Source organism: Lonchura striata, chromosome 4, assembly GCF_050655825.1.
Source record: "Lonchura striata isolate lonStrDom1 chromosome 4, ASM5065582v1, whole genome shotgun sequence".
Taxonomy (NCBI): Eukaryota; Metazoa; Chordata; class Aves; order Passeriformes; family Estrildidae; genus Lonchura; species Lonchura striata.
The window spans coordinates 12,901,147-12,917,500 of record NC_140706.1 but is presented as its reverse complement, the minus strand read 5'-3'; the positions used below and the strand labels follow the sequence as shown (position 1 = coordinate 12,917,500).

The window sequence follows — 16,354 nt, the reverse complement described above, 5'->3', positions numbered from 1 at the left end:
GCCCACCTGCTGTTTTAAATGGTGATATCTCTCTTACTTTATACTTATTCCATCACCTTTACTTTCTGAAACTTTTCTTTAGCTTGTTCTATTACTCTGAGTTTCTACTCCCTACCTAGATAATATGTCATAAGAAAGGGTATCTTGTAAAGTTTGTGGAAGGCAATGGAAAAGTTTGCCTAAAATGTGGTGTTTCTTTGCTCTTTATGCATTTCAATGTAATTTTCCAATGTAGACTGTATTTAATTAGAATTATGTGAATGCATTTCAATTAAAATAAGTTTGGGTCTTGAAGCAGAGAGAACACAGCACTCTTAGAGAGCAGATATTTGTATATTAGCATAGAAATGTTTTTAATGTTACTTACGGGATAGATGTTGCTGCCTATCTAGACAATGGGTGCTTTATTTTGAGGAACGTCTCCAAAAGTTCCCAATATATTTTATTAGGAAGTGATTGTGCCTTAATATACTCACATTGTTTTGGCTTCCTGGGTTTCCTAACAAGTAAAAAACATCTGTGTTTTGCCCTATATGTTCAGGGCACATGGAGATATTTGTATGGTTTTGCTAGTGGGGGGGAACATCTAAATGCATGTAAAGTGCTTGAAAGGGTAACTACATTTTGCATTTAAGATGAGATTACAATTTCCTATTCCTTGGCAAAGCATGATGAGGTGTGGTTTACAACATTCCATTATTTGTGTGGGGAATGGGACAGATTGTTTACCATTTGTGTGTTGTGGAGCCATAGCTGCCATTTCCTTGTACTGATAGAAAATTTCAGACCTTTGCTATCGGTCATGCTGTGTAAACATACAAGTGAAAAAGAGCCCCCCTCACCTTCCTTCAGGTAAAGTCTCAACCATGCACAATTAGAGTTGTAAACCTTGAGGTAACTCACTGAGAAATAGTCTAGAGTGAAAGCATGCTGTTAATCTTGTCCAGACACCCTGAGGTAAAAAGATACCCATAGTCCTGCCTTTGAAGGCTTCTAATTGGGCTCTCTTGAGTTAGCAGCTTCCATTAATTATTACCACCTTTATTTTCTTTCGCCATGGTACAAAACTGTGGTCAGTTTTTGAACAAAATGAATGAAGTTCAGTAGTAAATTATTGCAGAAATGCCTTCATGGCACTTAGTTCTCTTTCTATCCAGAAAGCATTTCTGCAATGCAGGCATTATTAACAGCAAATTTAAAAAAAAAACACATGAAGTATTTATGGATTTCAATTAGGTAATTATTTATTCTTTGCATGGGTTTGTTTTGTTCTGAGGTGGTTTTCCCCATTATGAATGTTGCTGACATAACCTTTTATTCCTGTCAAGATATTTTGCTTGGCACAACAATCTAATTCAGAAGAGTCCATTGGTTTTGAAACAATAACCAATTTCCAATAGGACTCATAAAATATTATTCAGGATGGCATTTTCCCAAGTACCTAAACAATATGGGGAAATGTCTCCTCTTTGAAAATGTATCTTAACAGAATTTAACACACAATGAAGCTGTTTGTTCATATTCCCACTAGTAGCTATAAAAGTCACCATTTCCCACAATATTGGACTCAATATGTAAATTAAAAAAAAAAAAGCTAGAGAAAAAAGTATAAGAAGAGAAAGTGGATTTATTTCTTGAGATGCTCAAGAATAGCAATCGATTCATAGAGAACTGGAATAGGTAAGTTGTGTATGAAGATGTAGGAATATTAAAAAATAATCTGTTTAGTGCATTGTGTATGTCATAGCTGCCTCTTAAAATTATAAAAATGAGCAGAAAAAAAAGTATTGCCCTTTTATATCCATACATATTTATGATGGATGTAGAATAAAACATGAATTTTGGAAGTAATGGTTTAAAGCAATTTATCATCACTCTGGAAATCACAGAAGAAAGTTACTTACTCAGTATATTAGTTAATAAATAAATATATGGAAATAGCGTATGAAGAGCACCCAAGTGCTGCCTGACAAGCCTACAGGGTGTCCATTCCAGAATTAAAATTCCTGCTTTCTGATGAGAAGAGGTGTTGATCCATTGAGTAGATCTAAAAACTGTAAGCTGTATGTAGACTCCCCACCATGCTCAGGATAATAGAAAGAATATTCTAGAGAACCAGAAGCTTGAACTACATGCTGTTAGTTCCCAGTTATTACAACCAGTACAACACATCATTATCATACATTAATCTTTTTAAAGGCAGTAATGCATACCATTTTTACCAGCTACATTAGTTCTCTGTGTTTCTTTTTTATTAGAAGGATCTTCCAGAACTTCACTCTTTGAATGGCCAGAAACATCCAGTTTTGTGACTAGGTTTCTTAGCCTACTTAGCAAGATTTGTGTTTAATTCAAATTTTTGTTAGTTTAAAATGCTCTCCCCCTTGAGGATTATTCTGGGGCTTTGATAGACAGCAAAAATGTCCCCTCCCACTCTTTGATTTGTATGGAAACCTCTATTTTTCTGTTGTTTCTACTGCTTTCTCATTTCCTGTGCCCTGCATCTGTCTGCATTTGAACCTGTCTTAGTTTCACACAGATAACCCAAATTAAACACAGAATTGTAGGTGAGTTTTCTCCAGGACCATGTGTTGGAAAGAATACATCCTGTTCTCTACCGGAAATAAGTTCTAGTACAGCCTATAATTACATTTGCCCTTTTCATGGACATGCCATGTGGATAGTTCTGTCACCCTATGTCAGTGCCCTGCTCAGTAATTTCCACTGATGAACTCCAATCCACATTAGGAATTTGTGATGTTCCTATGCACATGGCCTTTTGCAGGACTGAATTTTGGTCCACTTATATTATTCATAGCCTCAAAGATGATCACTGACTTCTTTCCTTGCAACACTGATTCTTCTTTATACAATGTTTTAAATTATGACCACTCTGATCATGTCAGTTATCAAGACCAGTGAGCACTTTGTGTAAGTATTCAGCTGGATCATATCCAGACTTAATCTTCTTTGCTTTTAACCCCTGCCAGCCTCACATTTCCCATTTCTAAATAATACTTTTTCCTGTGTTACTGCCATTGTTTAACCCCAAGTAGAAGCTCACTCGGCCCCACACAGCCACTTGCTCACTCCCCCCAAATGGGATGAGGGAGAGAATCAGAAGAATAAAAGTTACATGGGTTGAGGTAAAGACAGTTTAATGGGGAAAGCAAAAGCTGTGCACAGAAACAGTGAAAAACAAGGAATTTATTCACTGCTTTCCAGGGGTAGGCAGTGTTCAGCCATAGCCAGGAGAGCAAGGTCCATCACATGTGACATGGTGACAAATGCCATCTCACTGAATGTTTCCACCTTCCTTCTTCACCCAGTTTGATATCCTGAGCACGAAGCCCTAGGGTGTGGGATGTGGTGCCATGTCCCTGGGGCAGCTGTCCTGGCTGTGTCCCCTCCCAGCTCCTGGTGCACCCCCGGCCTCCTCACTGTGGGGTGGGATGATGGACAGAAAAGGCCTTGGCTCTGTGCAAGTGCTGCTCAGCAATAGCTGAAATACCCCTGAGCTAGCAGCACTGCTCCCAGCACAAATCCCAAACACAGCCCCACACTCACTGCTCGGAAGAAATTTAGCTCAATTCCAGCCCAAACCAGCACAGCTGCCCACCTTGCCTTTTGTCAGTTTATCCTCATCTTATTCAGTTTTGCTTATACTTTCTTACATTTCATTCCACTGAAACTGAGAAAAATTAAATTTAAGCCAGCTCTATCATCTATGAAATAAGTTTGTCATCAAGGAAAAATGTCTGGTTACTCATGTGCAAATAGCTTGTGGTAAAACCACAATGTATTTATCTCATTTTCTCTTCTTAATATAGGTTAAAGCACAACAAGAGCTAGGAATAATCCAGGGAACAGAACCCTTTGTTTGCCTAGACCTTGTACTCTGGCTAAAGATATAGAAAAATACGTCTGATGTCTTAATTTTTGTTGCCGTATAGGCTGGATAGAGAACTACATCTGGTGTTGTACAGCATCACTACCCCTTACCAAAGCTAGACCCTTATATGGTGTGGAACTATAACATTTTTCAGACATTTAAAAGGTGTTTTAAGTAAGGTGCTACACAAATTGTATAGTCAATTTAGGTAAAATGAAAACAGTTGTATTTTGGTTAATAGTTCTGAAGCAAAGGAACCTGACACTCTTTGCATTGAATTTTTCCTATTCTCATAACATCTACACTCTCCTGAATATATATATCCCGTGCTACTATCAGGAGAGCAAAGAAGTAAATTTTTCCTCATGTTCAACTCTTCAGAAACAGCAATATGTGCACAAGAATGGCAATAAAAGCGTAAGGCTAATCTTCACCTTTGGTAAATTCTCCTTGCAAATTCTCAGTAAATATCACAAGTAATGAATATATTAGCAATAACCTAGTGACTGTAAAGAGTGCCTTTTGTGCTGGATTTGCTTGACTGTGTTCAGTTAAAATTTCAATCATATTCAAAATGTGAAAATGAAATAGTTGAAAAGAGTAATTTAGAAAAGAGCTGACTCAGGAGAGATACTACTATTAAACAGGAATAACATATTTGCCTACATTGTGGTGGAAGATACAGAGGAAAGGATAAGAAACAAAGTGTTAGAAGCTACAAGTTGGTCCTGCCAAGTGATATGGCAGTTGTATTTGATTATTTGGGGCTGAAAAAGTCAGCTTTGCTACAGTTACTTTTAGAAATAAATATTGTGAACTTCTAAAGAGCTTGTTTTTGTTTTTGGTGTACATGACTTTACATTTATGGTAAATATGTATTTCCAGAGAACCTTCCACTGAGCATGCTGAAGCTGCAGAGCTCGAACATCCCTCTGTGGAGGTCACTGTGACAGGCTGTGCCTCAGTAGTGTAGTCTTGTCTGTGGGGAATGAGGCATAGAAACCCACCTTGGTCTGTTCTCCATGGCCAGAACCTGATTCACTGTAGTGCTTTATCTACTATTTATCTACTGCAAGAAAGTGCTGAAGTCCCACTTCCTTGCCTGAGCCACAAGGCTTTGTTCTGCTGCAGTGTCATAACTGCAGAGCTCAATGGAAATCTTATGTGCTAGAGAATATAGCATCCATCCTCTGGAGTTAAACTTCCAATTTGAAGTTGTAATTTCAAATTGATTTCTACCTCTCCTCTGTAGAAAAGCCTTCAGCTTAAATGAAGGATTTAAAATTGTTGGTGAGTGTCAGAAAACATCATTATTAAAAGGCCAACTGCTGAAAAGACTTGTACTAAAAGCCTAAAACCCAGATAAAGAGCCTAAGAAAAATGCCTGAAACTGGTATGGATTCAGGTGGCTAAATTCTGAGCATAATGGCTGAGTTTATGTTTAAGTGCAGTGAAAGCTGAAGAACTGTGACATAGGGAAAAATGACAAACAAGAGTTTTGCTTGGAACCAGTTGAAAGCAATGGTTAAGTGTCAAAGTGAGACTGAGAACAGAGTATGCAGTGTCCAGTTATTGTCAGTGATCTGATGGTGCTCATCATCCTGCTGCCACACAGCTACAATGCACAACGTCTGATGCAGTCACAGAGAGGCTGCACGCCACTTGGATCACGAGGATAATAACACACTCTTTTCAAATGGCTTGTTTCATAAGATACAGCCCTAAAGAATGGTTAAATAAAGGGTTGGAACCTAAATACCTTCTCTTAGAGTGAGTAGCAAGAGTCAAGTGGGATCAATATTTCTGCTGGATTTTTAGTTTGTTCATGAAAGTTCTGTGATGTGTTACATTGCATTTTATTTTTTTCCTTGCAAAGATGAATATTCCAGTTCCCTTTAGAACTGAATTGGATAAGAATACCAAATGTGATTTAAAAACTGCTCAAAGGCAGTTCTGCTGAAAACCACAGCTGTCAAAGGCATTATTTTATGCTGAATATCAATATTTTAGATAGACTAGATACATACCACTGGATTTTTTTTTTATACGTTGTCTTATGACCATGTTGAATTTTATACAATTTTATTTTGCATTTAGTGAAATTTAGACAGGAAGTCATCATTGTGTGTAGTGCAAAACACTTCAGAAACCCTAATAGCAGTGTCTTTACAATCACAGAGCAAAATAGATCAGTGTTGAGCTTACACTTACAGCATGATATAAGACAGTGGGAGAATATAGAATATAGAATATAGAATATAGAATATAGAATATAGAATATAGAATATAGAATATAGAATATAGAATATAGAAAGGAGAGCACAGAACAATACAGTAATTTCAGGCAGCCACAGAGGTGCCAAATGCCAAACTGCTGTTGACAATTTACATGGTCCAAGGAGGTTCAGAAGGAATATTGTGACTTTGCAATCACCATCAGCCCTTATCTTCCTGACTCAGGCTTTGGGACAAGGCACACAAATAATGTGGACCTCTTCAGACACTAAGTGACAATTGTAGGTGAAGTTTAATACTATATCAGTTTTCCCTTTTTTACAGGAAACTATAAAGAAGATGAATCTGGCACTTTCATCTTAGCTTCTTGCTGTCTCAAATGAGCTGTGTCTCTGTTCCACCATTGAATACCCTAAAAATGTTGTGCAATATCAGATTTACCTCACACTGTCAGGATTAAAACAAAGATCCTTTCCAGAGACAGCTAAAATATTTGTCAATTGTACTTAACTTTACGTCATTAATTAATAATTAATCTCTGCCAGCAATATGTTAGAAATGGTCCAGATAAATTTTCAAGATTCTTCCTAACAATATTTACTACAATTACAATATTTAGTTCTTCAATGGAAACATCCTTGTCAGAACCTCCATCTTAAACAAAGTCACCATGGAAGTAATTGCTGCTGCTTTTGTAGACTTCCAAAATTTTCAGAAGTGGCTGGCATGACACCTAACTCTAAGAGTGTGAAGGAATTTCTTGTTAGCTTGTTATTGAGGAGGTGCTCAGCAGAGGTAATATTTTACCCATGTTGCAATACATGTTATGCAGTGTGCCTGGATATCAAGATAGGCTTTCTGTGAATAAATATAAATAATTCAAAGTTAACCAAGCATTGAGCAAGGTAATCTTAGAGACTCCTATTCAAGATCAAGGAAAAATTTGATTGTGAAATAAACTCAGAAAACAGGATTATTGTCTCAATCTCAGCACTGTTGCTTTTACAATCCTTCCTTCACAAATTCAGACATTATCTTCCATCCCTGCCTGCAGCTGTTGCTTGAAGTGTAAAAAGGCTTTGCTCCTTCAGCTGTGCTGCTGTTTTGTCTGTGCCAAAGAGCAGGCTTTCAGAGAGCTGGCTTCTGAAGGACTGGAAAAGCTGAATGCTGGAGGGGTGGCAATCTGAGAAATAAATGTTTGGTTTTATCCCAGGACAAATGGTTTTCAAATGTACAGAGATATTAAACTGACTCTACTGCTCAATATTGGCTTCACTTCCAGTAGAGTTCAAAAGATCTGACAGCTTCCCATAGAACAAGGAGGAACAGATCTACCTCACCCCACCTGGCTGCAGTGTGACAGATCATGGACAGCACTTGGTGTGGAAGTGAAAGAGTTCCTTGATGTGGATGTGTGAATGTGGGTTACAAGGTCAGCAGCAGCTACCAGGGAGCTTTTTGTGAACCTTGGGTACCATACTGTCCAATGGGTGAAATTCAGCCTGGAATCAAATGTTGTACCTGACTGAATTAGAAAATGCCCAAGAAAATCTTTGGGAAATAAACATGGTAAGGAATTATGATCTTGTTCATAGATCCTCAGAGAACTGTCTCACCTGAGCTGTCTTTGTACAGTATTTTCTGAATGTGGGCATAAAACCAAAGAAGGCAGGGTTTTGTTGGCCAAGCACAAGACTCACTCTTTTCTGCATTTCTCATTTAAAAAGCAAGCTTGAGAAGGCAGAAGGTGAAATCATCCTGAAGCAAAACCTGGTGGGCAGTGGCACCTGTGACTAAGCACTGAAGGGTGGGATAGAGGAAAGAATGTCAAGTTATTTTGGTGGTTTCACAACATTTTGACTTAGCCAGAGCGAGATAATGCTGAGGTGATGGGAAAGGTGTGGAAGAGAAAAGGTTGCTACTGAGATCAATCAATACAGAGCAAAAATTCTTAGACAGTATTCAATTAAAAAGGAAAACTTCTAGTTCAGTCTGGTAGAGGAGCTCCACAGCATCCTATCAGGGTAAAACATATGAGGGGAATGAACAAAAGGTACAGGACACCCACCAAACTCAGCAGGAAAAGCCTGGACTTTTTGGAGTGGGAAGAGCAGCAGCAGTAAGCACTGTGCACATCAGAGGGTGTGATCTCTCTTGAGCACAGTTCCACTTAATTTCATGAACTAGTTAAACTGAATACCTTGACTGACATTACTTACTGACTAATGCAGGCCTATGCTGAACTGTTAAAGAATTTGCTGTTGTACTTTTGAACACTGTGTATATGTGTGTATATGTAAGCTGCCCTGAAATGGGAAAAAGTAAAAGATTATTATTATTATGCAAACATGAAAAACTGAAGAAATCAATAAAAGTTGTTTTGTTAACTAAATCATTCTCTGAGTTTGCTTGGACTCATTCAAAATCAGACATGAATAGCAAATACAAGGTCTTTGAAAAAAAGAACAGGCAAATGTCTTGGATTTTTTCCCTTATGGTTAAAGAAGAACAAAGTTTCTTTACTTTCTAGGGTTCAGTGTCAAATACATTAAATGTTTTGAAGAATAACACTGGTTTTTATTTGGCTGTACTTGATCCCATAAAACTATTTTCTTTATGAGAAATGTATGTTCAAATCACACTGTGTCTGCAGATGAGCACTAGTGGGGCCCAAGATGCCTCGACCTTCTCAGTACAAGAGGATGTTGAGCATAAATATGTTCTTCAGGACCTAGAACTGATTCTCTTAATACAGTATTTGATGGAACATCCTTGTATTTAATTTTAGAAATTAATATTCTTAATATAAATAAATAAATATATTATAGAAATTAATATTATACTGTTTAAATTCTACATTACATGTATACAGTATAGTTTTATATTTAGGCCACTATTTATATATTACACTATAGCACTGTACCTTTATAGACACACACTTCTGGAGGAAAGAGGAAAGAAAGAAGGCATCTGTTCACTGGTGAGTACTACCAGGCTTTCCCTTTTAGATTCCTCACTTACTAAAATCTGACAAATAGAATGAAAGCATTGCTTGTGATGTGTATTCAGCTTTTCCTCAAGAGAACCTGAATGTTATACATTGGTCTATTCCCTCAGGCTGTCAGCATTCACCTCAAATATACATCAGCAAGGGTATGAGTATGGTTGTACTTTTGTATCACAGAAATGAGGCCTTCCTTCCTTTCATCCCTAAATAAATTATTTTCCACTTCAATAATTAGAAGACTTATTTACATGAAGCTGTTTCTCATATCCTCAGTTTGAACTCATCTTTAACTCCTTAATTTCCACTTTGACGCTCATCAACATGTATATTTTAATTAGGAAATGAAACAGCATTGAATGGAAGGGCTAGGATTTGTGAGGTCGCTGGGCAGGTCTGGCTTTAATCACTAAAAATTCAAACTCTGCAAAAAGGTGTTTGTAAAAGTTGTCTTAGTTCAGCACATCTCTTCTAAAGACTATCATCTTTCTGAAGCTTTTCTTTTTTTTCAGAACTTTTTTTGGGCCCTTATGGACATGGTTTAGTGGTGGACTTGGCAGTATTAGGTTTATGGTTGGGCTTAAAGATCTTAATACCCTTTTCCAACATCAAATAAATTGTATGATTCTTTGGTTTCAGTTTATTTTACTGGTAGTGAGTACATCAAGGTTCTTCTTCCAGTTTTGCATATAATTTATTTCTGCTACAACTAATGGAAGTCCTTTGTAATCAGTTTTTCTCCTACACCCCTTTTCTATGATTGCTGTCATAGGTCTTGACACAAAAGTAATGTTTTTGTTCTTAGAAATGTTGTATTGTATTTTCCAGTGTGGGTATTAAGTACAATGTAGACACCTGAGTTTCATTCATCCCGTAATTAAGACAAAGATATTTTCCTTTTAAATTGAAGGATGCTTCTTAGAAAGCTTTACCAGGGTTGGTTGCAGCTGATTTAAACAGGTTCTTGAGATTCTAATTATAACTGAACATGGTTGATGAATCTGAAATTTATTTTCCAAATTTTATATTCCCATAAATATTTTCTTTATAATATCACAACATAATATGAAATTTTCTGGTTTATACTTCATTAATTTTTTTTTTGTTCTATTTTGAAAAAAGCTGGTTTAGATATATTCATGAAATCTATCCTACAGTTTGTTTATCTGATTCAAAATACAAATTAAATCAGTACTTATAACTTCTATCTGGTAATATTTTATTGATTTTGTGTTTATTCTCACTTTCTTTCAAATTTTCTTTTTTTTTTCGTTAAGAAAAAAAGTATCAATTCTAGTTCTTTGAAATTTGGAAATATTTAGATAAGTTCTACACCTGATGTACTTTTCTGCCCTGTCATTTTTTTGCTTGGAATAAAATAGATCACTGACTTCATCATTCTATTGTTAACATTGTTCAATGTAAGAAGGACAGTTGTATTTAGTAAGATAAATATACTACAAGGCAATCTGCTGCAGTGGCCAAAAAATACTTTCCTTCTTTTTCCTATTTTTGCTGCAATGAGAGAACACCTTGTGTTCCTTACTTAATATATGAAAATGCAAACTGAGTTAATTCTTTCAGTAATTATTATTTCCTTTTGAGATTGTTCCACCTCCCCTGCTGAGCAATGAGAACTGTTCTTAGCTACCTTGTTAAAACCAAGATGCAATATGATCACAAAACCTCCTGAGTGTCCTTCACACCTTTCTGAAGCTATCTTCCACTTCCCTCTGGACTGCTTTCACATTATGTTATGAAGATTGATTTTGTGCCTTTTGGGGTAAGGTTTAGATAAATCTTTTTCCAAGCTGTAAAGCCTGCAAATGCTTTTGGGGCAATACCACCTCTTAAGGACAGTGAACTGCTACACAGAGCTTGAAGTCAAACAACAAGAGATCATCAAAAGATCACTCTGAGAAGTAGGAAAAGTCATTCTCTTAAGCCCAGATCATATTTCATTCTTTTAGCATGTGGAAACTACAGAAATACAATCTCATGTGTGGGGAGTTGCTGTAAAACCAAGTTAGCTTTTATTGAGATTTGTTTGGACATAACATGAGGAGCAGATTAGCCAGAAGTTTTATGCAGATTCATGAGATTCTTCTCTGCCCAGCCTTTTCATTGATTTTTCAGTAACTGCATGCCAATTATGCCCTTATGGTCACATCTTTTCCTGCCCAGTGACATATCTTTGAGATCTCTTGCTCAAGTTTTTAAGTTATTAAACTAGACTTTTTAAAGGTGCAAATAATAGTAGCAGATGAAAAGTACTTTAGAAAGAGAAATATACTTTTAGTGTGAAATTCTCCATAAAAATCTCAGTATTGAAAGACTTTCTGGAAGGATTTATTGATCTTTATTGAACAAAATTATCAGCACTAAGTGCTGTGTGATTTTTCTGGAAAGTACTCATAATGTAGTTAACACTTGCTGTCAATCCAAATGTTCAGCAGGGCAATAATTTTTCTTTTTCTTTTGGATTTAGTGAGCTCACTCTTGATAACGGGAAGAGAGCAGCTAAAGTTGCCTGTGCAGCTTCAAAATTGTAAAAAATTATTTACAGTCACCCAGTCTATCTTGTCCTTTTTTTCCTTTGTTTTTTAAGTATAGTTTGGGAAAAAGTCTGGGCATCGCGTTCACAGGTGTTGGCTGTGGCTGTGGGAGGCAGAACATCCAAGTGGAGCTTGTCTGGTGGCTAAGCAAATTCCAGCTGCTTCTGGGATAGCATCTGCTCTCTGAGTGGCTTTCACAAGGCTTTTCTGGGAGTGAGGAGAGGCTATGTCTGCTGTTTAGAAAAGATTGAGTAGTGTGTGGCAGTGAAGAGACCATGTTTTCAGTGGTTTCAAGCACTTAGGCTGAGTTCTGCCTTGACTTCAGGTCCTTGATGCTCCCAAGCCAGGAGACATCAGTCTGTCTCAGCAGTGTCGGATGAAGCACAGTCATGGATTTCAAAATGCCTTAGCAGAAGGTGGCCCTTTCACTGTTGTAGCTGTCCATTACAGAGAAAAGATTGTGGCATTCCGGTGTCTCACCTGGGAGATGCAGAGAATTTTAAATGCTTCCCTGGACATACAGGAAAGTATGTAAGAGTAATTACAGGCTGTTCTCAGCCCTCTAACCTTCCTCTGCTAGGTAGCTCATATACATCTTGTGATCCACAGACATATGTGGATCAGTGATATCCTGAATTTTTGAATGATAGGATGTCCTGGATATTGTAAAAGTCTCCCTGAAGCACTACATTCCAATTTGGAAAAGAAGAATACACCCCAGCAGATCACCCAAGAAAGATTGCTGGCAACTGTTATATGCAGCATGTTTCTTCTAGTCTTTAGTGATATGAAGTTGATTTCCAGTCCTTTTCATAATCTGTGCATTAAAAAAAAAAAAAAAAAAAAAGCCACAATATTTTTTTGCTATTTTGAAAGCTTTCCATTCTGTACTGGGAAGAAGCCAAGGTTGTTCAATATTATTTTCATAGATAGCCAGAACAAGCTTTGATATACTGATTTGCCATTTTATTATTTATTCTAGTTAAGAAAATGTAATATAAATTCACATTTATTTTTAGAGACTCTCTCCCTCTTTTTCTCTATATATACACAGATTTTTTTTTTTATATACTTTACTCTCATCAAAACAAACCGAGTGTATGCAGTAGGGAACTCTAGAACTGAGTCACCAATATTATGTTATTTTCATCTAACATCTATAATTAAACTTATTTGAGGTTCTGTTTCTGTGATTATAGAGAACTAGTATAGCACATTTAGTGCCACTGAATGTTTCAGGCACTAACAAGCCTTCTGCTACATCCAGCAATTTTATCCTCTGCAGCTCACTATTTGTTTGTGCTTTGCACCTGATAACTTCTGTGGTTAAAATTAGAATTTGTGTTCTTTACATTAATATCTATCAGCTCCCAATGCTGCTCACCAAATGAATATTTTTATTTTTTCCTGTTGTGTGATAATATGAGGTAAATCTAAGTTGTAGCTTAGAGTCTACTGACCTTGTGCTGTTAATGCCCACACCCAGCCATAACCTGGGAACTGTGGCTGGTTTGAAGTCTTCCTCCTCTCCTCAGGCACCTCGGTACCAGCTGACCTGAGGTGGATTTGGTTTCTTTCATAAGTGTATCAATGTTTGCTTTGCTTGAAGTCTTTAATATTTCACTTCAGTTGTGGTTTTAATCTCAGATGGCAACAAAGCACCACAACCTCCCTGCTCACTCTGCTCCCCTTCCCAGCTGAATAGAGAGGAGAATCAGAATAAAGTAAAACTTGTGGATTGAGATAAGAATATAATTGAAATGAAGTAAATTATTATAATGATGATAATAATAATAATAATAAACACTCTAATAGATACAAAGAATGAAATGAACTCTATTCCAGCTGAAATAAGGACAACTCCTAATCTTAGCAGTGGGTAGATAAGATAAAGTGCCTGCTTTCTTTATTCATATTTACTGTTTTCTGCAGTGAACAGTCCTATCAGCTTTTGTGTAATTGCTTGTGAAGTGTAAATAAGCATACTTATAAATAAATTGTAAGTAAGTGTACAAGGATTTCTCAGAGGTAAGAAGCACAATGATGAGAGAATAAATCATCAGCACCAAGTAAAAAAAACTTTAACAGTTAGATGGTCATTGTATGTACAGCAGTCAGACCATTTTTTCAGTCTTCATAGAAAAACTACCCATTCCATCATCAAATATTTATCTGTAAACACTGAGATGAAGAAATATGCCTTGCACTGAAATTATGGAAGTTTTTTATAAATTAAATATAGATGTTATAATCAGTTTTCCCCCTACCCTTTCTAAATCACTCTGAAGAGAAACAAACACAAAAAGTGATGTATACAAAGGTGTTAATTATAATTAATAGGTCAGGATATCACTTCATTTGAAGTTGGAAAAAATTGATTGTGTTTGATCAACAATAGCTAAGTCTGGAATATATAGGTAAAAAAAAAACCATTTTGAGACCTGCTTTCCTCCAAAATGGCAGAGAAAGTGGAGTGATTCTTATACAAGTAGATGATTCACACAGTGAAATGTTATGAACCCTAGCTGGAATCAAAAAGAAGCATCTTCCTGGCTCCAGATAACTCTAAAAATCAAAACTGTCAGGATGAGTTCAGGTCAGTGCCTTTACAACCTCAGAGGCTGGGATTTGAGGCTCCATCTCTAAAATGGATTTTGTTATTTTTCCAAGAAATATAGCTTAGCTTAAAACATTTGCAAGGCCTACAAATAAAATGTGTCTTGAGCACTGAGTATGGAGTGAAAGTCATTTAACTGCAGAGGATGGATAACTATGGGTAGGCTAACAGATAGAATTAATGGGGGAGGTCAGCCCTCTTAAAAGTATGTTGTGTCTTTTATTTAAAGAATCAATAGAAATCTGGCCAGTTTAAGAGGTATTTAGTGTCTGTTGGACTCTGAGGTGCTACTTTGTGGTCAGGCAGTAATGGAATACTTTAAATTTTCTTTAATTCTCCTATACTGGAGATGTAGCCCTTAAATGTATTCACTAGGTGTGCTGTGTATTTCATTAAATACTGCATTTTTCCATGATAAGCTTTTCCTGTTTACAATCCCCATTCTACCCACAGCTACAGCTGTGCAACCCCAGTGCCTGCAGCTGGACCCCACAGCCAGGCCAGGCTGTACCTGGGATGTGCCACTCTGCAGCTGCAGCAGGCAGTGATGCTCCAGGTGTGCTTCTGCTCCTAGGTACAACTGGTATCATTTGTTTGAAGCCCATGGTGATGGTTTGGTCTAAAATCACTAAATGGGAGGTAATCCCAATTGAAATGGGAATAATTCTGATCTGTAGTGTGCTTACTCATCCCAAGTATTTGTAATTTGTAGTTGTGGTTAAGAATAGAAGAGATAATTCTTCAAGATTCAGTTCTGAAAAGAGATTCCTCACGTCTTGGGTTCTGAATTCATAAGAAAAAGAGAACAACTCGTACTGTCTCTAGGTGTTTGAGTAAAATCTTCACATGAGTACCCAACCTCCCATTAACATAGCACCAGGACTCATTTTGATCTGCGAGAACGATGCTTTCAGAGCCACTGCCCTGAGGAGCTGAGAGCAAAGAATTTTATTCACTTCCTCTCGCATGTTTGGAATTACAGAGACCTTTGCATGGATCAGATTGATGGATGTGTCACTGAGGGTTTTGTTGTTAACTTAATTTAAAGAATTTTCCTTCACCTGGGGATCACTCTGATAAATTTTATTGCAGGAGAAAACAGTTTGGTACACTGATATTTGACATTTTATTCCCATAGCAACTTCCTTCAGAGAGCCTTCCAGTTCAGTTATTAATGAGGTTATTTTCATAGAAACTCTGAGGGAGGTGAATATTCCCACTTTCCAGCTGAAAAAGATGCTTCATAGTCTATTATGTGTATCTTGACCTCACAGGAAAGTCTATTATAGTAAAGTGAAATTTAGATTTTCTATATTGTAGCAATACATTTTCTCAAGGAGTACCTTTTCTGCTGCTTATACCTGTTAGCCTGTTTCTCCTTGCAATGATTTCAGAGATTGTTTTTGTCAGCTCATCCATAAGAGAACAACATGGTCAGTCAGAATCTCTATTTTCTCAACAAAGGGTGTTAGGTTTTATCACTTAACAGAGGTCTTACATTTTACGTTGGAGCAGGTCCTGAAACTTTTCTCTTTAGTTTCAATGTCAATGTCTTTTGAAAGAGCTATGAAAAGCTTGGAGACTGTCAGAGGCTTCCCTGCTATTCAGTGGCTGTGATAAGGGCCAGTACATCAATCCAGCTGTTCCTTGATGACTTCTGATGTTCCCAGTGGTGCTACTGAGTTAACAGCTTTTCTGAACCAATTCTCTGTCCTGTCACAAAACAGAACTGTTTTCATGGCAACAAAAGGGGATCTTTAATTGACACTTCCACTGATCTTAAAAACAATTTGCTGACTTGTGGTTTAATAATAGTAAAATTTTGTAAATTGCTTGTTATAATAAGATATATGGATGAGAAATTCCAATTACTTTCCACTGAGCCAAATGAGTCAATGGAAATAAACCTTTCTGCTGGAACATAAGTTACCTGAGTTCTATATGCTAACAGAACATAGAAGCAGCCAAAAGAGCTCCGTTATGATAAACTAACCTCTGGTTATACTGGAGATTTGACACTGCACGAGCAAATCCTGGTCATTTCTGTATGA

At 36.9% G+C, this 16,354-nt stretch overlaps 1 protein-coding gene across 1 annotated transcript in view; it reads left to right on the top strand.

Annotated features, from left to right (window-relative positions):
* Window positions 1-16,354, top strand: part of STK32B (serine/threonine kinase 32B) — a 161,323-nt gene that overhangs the window by 505 nt on the left and 144,464 nt on the right. The gene's annotated exons all lie outside the window — the stretch shown is intronic.